The 4,811-nt window shown below is 58.2% G+C and overlaps 2 non-coding genes across 2 annotated transcripts; both read right to left on the reverse strand.

Moving 5' to 3' along the window:
• Positions 1–601: 601 nt before the first annotated feature.
• Positions 602–754, reverse strand: LOC142793814 (5.8S ribosomal RNA). Its single transcript, XR_012891842.1, has one exon. It is a non-coding gene; the product is annotated as a 5.8S ribosomal RNA (ribosomal RNA).
• Positions 755–2,473: 1,719 nt separating this feature from the next.
• Positions 2,474–4,288, reverse strand: LOC142793808 (small subunit ribosomal RNA). Its single transcript, XR_012891836.1, has one exon. It is a non-coding gene; the product is annotated as a small subunit ribosomal RNA (ribosomal RNA).
• Between the last annotated feature and the right edge of the window lie 523 nt (positions 4,289–4,811).

A 4,811-nucleotide genomic window follows, 5' to 3' on the forward strand; every position in this document is an offset into this window, starting at 1 on the left:
CGCGCCGTGCTCTCCGCATCAACCGCGTACGCAGCGAACCGCAAACGTCGGGCGCAGCCTCCTCACCTCCCTGCGCTTTGCGCGCGAACGTTCCCTGTTCGCGCGGCAAAGCCTGGAGGAGGCACGGCCCCGCAGCGTGTTCGAGCGCCCGGTCTACGGGACACCCTGCTTACTTCGAGGGCAACAAGCGCAACGCAAGGCTGCGATCTCGCGCACTTTGCGCACGGCTGGAGAAGCTTTGCTGGCCGGCTTTCGCTCCTCGTGTTTACCGTGCGTTAAAGTTGCGCGTCCGTGGCTCTCGCAGCTCTTGCGCGCCCGGTCGCAGAGAGGAGTACGCAACCTCGACCGCACTTTCCCTGCAGGCTTCCTTCCGACTCGAAGTCCTGCGGCGGTCTCAACGAGGTGCCACATCCTCAATGCAGTCGGTCGCCCCCGTTTCGGTTGGGCTCTGGCACGACGGTCGCCACCGTCTCGCCCTTGAGTGGCCGCTGTTGGCGCTCGCTGTGAGGTGTTCAGCGTGCTGTCCGTGTTGCCGACGCGGTCAAAACGAGTCGACGGCTCACGTTCCCTTGTGCGCCGAAGGCTCTCTTGATATGTGATCCGACCCTCAGACAGACGAAGCCAAGGGAAGACCCAAGGCCGCAATGTGCGTTCAAAGAATCAGTGCTCAGTGTGTCCTGCAATTCACACCAAGTCTCGCAGCTGGCTGCGTTCTTCATCGACCCGAGAACCGAGTGATCCACCGCTTAGAGTCGTGAAAAAGTGTTTGTTCAATTCCGTACAGTCAAAACCAAACGTTTCTGGCACTCGGCCAAACAGTGGCCAAGAAGGGCGCTTTTCAGCGCACGCTTGGACTCCAAAACTCTGCCGCGCCTTTTTCGGCTGCCGCAAATCGAGCAAACGGTGCGTTTCGGACGGCGTTTCGCTTCCGCTACTTGCGAGTGCTTTCGTGGTCCACCCCTCTATAAATACTCGGGAGGCGTCGAAGCCGGTTCTCCAAGCCGGACCCGTAGGTATCGTTGTGTGCTCGCTCTCATTGGCCCGCCTAACCAGAAAATGCCTGCGGTACACCCATTTGGATAAGAGTGCACGCAGATGCGGGCCTCGACGGCTACACATTTCCTCGGGCGGCCGCCTCCCGGCCTCCGTGGAGCGCGGGATGCACGGTCCCATCGACAAGCCTCTCCCGTTTTTACCGTGGCGTCGCGGTTCACCACGGCGGGCGGGTCGGTCTCCTCCGCATAAAAAGGGGGACCCCCGCTTTTTGTTCCACGAAATCGCACAAGCTTTTTTCGCATCCACGGTTTGCCACCGCACACCAAAATGCCGATCCGGCTGCCTACTTTAGCCAACAGGTGGAGCCAGGCGCGCCGTACTTGCGCGGCACTTCCCACGTCCACCGAAGTCGGTGCCAAGGACCACTTTCGGCGCCGGAGCCGCGTACGAGCCTACTCGAGGCGGAAGAACGAAGCCAGCAAGGGCCTGGCCGCAAGTGCGTTCAATTGTCGGGACGTCCAAGTCCCTCGTTCTTCCGTGCTTCCTCTTTCGGCAAGTCGTTGCGGCACCTTCCCAAAGCGCGCAGACCCGCTAATCGCGACGAGCGCGACGTGGCCGTGCCGCCTTTCCCTCGGCAGCAAGCAAAACGCCTGGCAACGTCGACGCTCCCCTAACCGCGATCTCGCACCGTGTTTCGTGTGGCGAATTCAAAAGCCGGCCGGCGCTGCTGCAACCATTACGGTCGGTACGCATACGCCGCGGAGGGCGGGACGGTCATCGGAGCGTGCGGTTCCTCCATCGAGTACTGCGCACCTCGGCCGTCGCATCGCCGTGCCATGACCGGCCGCGCGTCAACGCGAACCGGTGCCAGCGAGATCCCTCGCCTGCAAGAACCGACCGGCAGCCTCCGTCACCCGAGGACGCGGAGGCGCTTGCCGCGGACGGCGGGACGGTATGCACTGGTGCACAGCGGACCCGTCACATCGCCAGTTCCTTGACCGACCGCCGACGCTTGTGCCGTTCCTCTCGTACTTGGCAGTCGCCGCGCGATTGTCGGGTCTCGTTCTTGCACGCTCGAACGGTCGGGAGGGCACTCGGCTGGCGTTTCGGGAACGCGCAGCCTCGCCTTCTACCGACGTAACCACGACTCGCCGTTCGCGCTCCGCCGCTCCTGTTTACAGTACTAGGCGGTCCCGCAGCGGTCGGGTCGCGCATTTCGAGCGCTTCGAGCCACGGTGCAGTGGCGGGTCGAAAGCCGACCTATGAGTGCGTTGCGCCGTTTGTACCCGCGTCCGCCACCTGGCCGACCGTCCAAGGTCGCGGTGTTGGCGTCCGCTGGGCGCAACAATTTGTCACGGGGTGCCGCTCCACATTCAGGCAGCCCCGTGGGGAAAAGCCGACCCCGCGTCCAAACGGGGTCAGCGGCAGAAAGTGTCGGGCGCAGACGCAGCTGAGGCGCTCACCCTTCACAATCCGTTAATGATCCTTCCGCAGGTTCACCTACGGAAACCTTGTTACGACTTTTACTTCCTCTAAATGATCAAGTTTGGTCATCTTTCCAACAGACCGGCGCAACCGAAAGGCCGCGCCGGACATCGGTCCGAAGACCTCACTAAATCATTCAATCGGTAGTAGCGACGGGCGGTGTGTACAAAGGGCAGGGACGTAATCAACGCGAGCTTATGACTCGCGCTTACTGGGAATTCCTCGTTCAAGGGGAACAATTGCAAGCCCCTATCCCAATCACGAAAGAAGTTCCACGGGTTACCCAGTCTTTTCAGACAGGGATAAAGACACGCTGCTTCCTTCAGTGTAGCGCGCGTGCGGCCCCGGACATCTAAGGGCATCACAGACCTGTTATTGCTCTGTTTCGTGCGGCTAGGAGCCGCTTGTCCCTCTAAGAAGGTTGTAAGGTGCTGGGAACCCCGCACCTATTTAATAGGCTAGAGTCTCGTTCGTTATCGGAATTAACCAGACAAATCGCTCCACCAACTAAGAACGGCCATGCACCACCATCCACCGAATCAAGAAAGAGCTCTCAATCTGTCAATCCTCCCAGTGTCCGGGCCGGGTAAGTTTTCCCGTGTTGAGTCAAATTAAGCCGCAGGCTCCACTCCTGGTGGTGCCCTTCCGTCAATTCCTTTAAGTTTCAGCTTTGCAACCATACTTCCCCCGGAACCCAAATACTTTGGTTTCCCGGAAGCTGCCCGCCGAGTCATTTGAGTAACTCAGGCGGATCGCTGGTTGGCATCGTTTATGGTCAGAACTAGGGCGGTATCTGATCGCCTTCGAACCTCTGACTTTCGTTCTTGATCAATGAAAACATTCTTGGCAAATGCTTTCGCAGTAGTTCGTCTTGCGACGGTCCAAGAATTTCACCTCTAGCGCCGCAATACGAATGCCCCCGTCCGTCCCTCTTAATCATTACCTCGTATTCCAAAAACCAACAGAACAGAAACGAGGTCTTGTTCTATTATTCCATGCAAGTTTATTCAGGCGACTCGCCTGCGTTGAGCACTCTAATTTTTTCAAAGTAAAAGCACCGGCCATCTCGAGGCACACAATGAAGTGCACCAAGAAAGAACCGGCATGATGTTCAGTCCGAGCCGTCGCATCGGGTAGATGCACTACTCGTCTGGAACTGAGATCCAACTACGAGCTTTTTAACCGCAGCAGCTTTAGTATACGCTATTGGAGCTGGAATTACCGCGGCTGCTGGCACCAGACTTGCCCTCCAATTGATCCTCGTTAAAGGATTTAGAGTGTACTCATTTCAATTACGGGGCCTCAAAAGAGTCCCGTATTGTTATTTTTCGTCACTACCTCCCCGTGCCGGGAGTGGGTAATTTGCGCGCCTGCTGCCTTCCTTGGATGTGGTAGCCGTTTCTCAGGCTCCCTCTCCGGAATCGAACCCTGATTCTCCGTTACCCGTAACAACCATGGTAAGCAAGTAACCTACCATCGAAAGTTGATAAGGCAGACACTTGAAAGAAACGTCGCCGGCTCGTGGCCATGCGATCAGCACAAAGTTATCCAGAGTCACCACACAATACGGGCCGAAACCCGATCGATCTTGGTCTAATAAAAGCACCCGTTACCCAAAGGGCTCCAGGCTCACTGCATGTATTAGCTCTAGAATTGCCACAGTTATCCAAGTAGGAAGAAACGATCTAAGGAACCATAACTGATTTAATGAGCCATTCGCGGTTTCGCCTTATTTCGGCATGTACTTAGACATGCATGGCTTAATCTTTGAGACAAGCATATGATTACTGGCAGGATCAACCAGGTAATCGTTCGACTGCGCGTCCGTCCTCGCCCTCGGCGGGCCGGACGCAGTCTGTGTGCGGCGGAGGCCACCTTCAGGCGCCCCAACACGCTTATTTTGCACTCCGAGATGACGGCGTTCGAGCTCGCTACGGCACAACCTTCCCGAAAGACGAGTGGGAGCCGTGCGGCAAGAAGCACGTTCATGCTCGCTCTTTTTCGTTGCATCGACTCGGTCGCGCCGTGCGGGTTGCCCAAGCCCGCTGCACTGTCGGTGGACCGGCCGGAACTAGCAACGGAGCCGAGACTGCAAAGCCGCCAGACGACGGGTCACGCCCGCGTCTTCGGCGCTTTCGCATCTGAATCGCCCGAGGACGACACGGAACACACCTCGATATCGTGGTAAAACGGCACCGTCCGACAACCAGCCCCTAACGCATCAAGCGGATGAGGCTGCAGACGACTGCCGTGGATTCCCCTGGAGCAGACCCGAGGACACGCTTGACGAGGCCGAAGCCCGCCGCATATCAGACACCCGGTCGCTTTCG

The sequence above is a fragment of the Rhipicephalus microplus genome, unplaced genomic scaffold, assembly GCF_043290135.1.
Source record: "Rhipicephalus microplus isolate Deutch F79 unplaced genomic scaffold, USDA_Rmic scaffold_337, whole genome shotgun sequence".
Classification (NCBI taxonomy): Eukaryota; Metazoa; Arthropoda; class Arachnida; order Ixodida; family Ixodidae; genus Rhipicephalus; species Rhipicephalus microplus.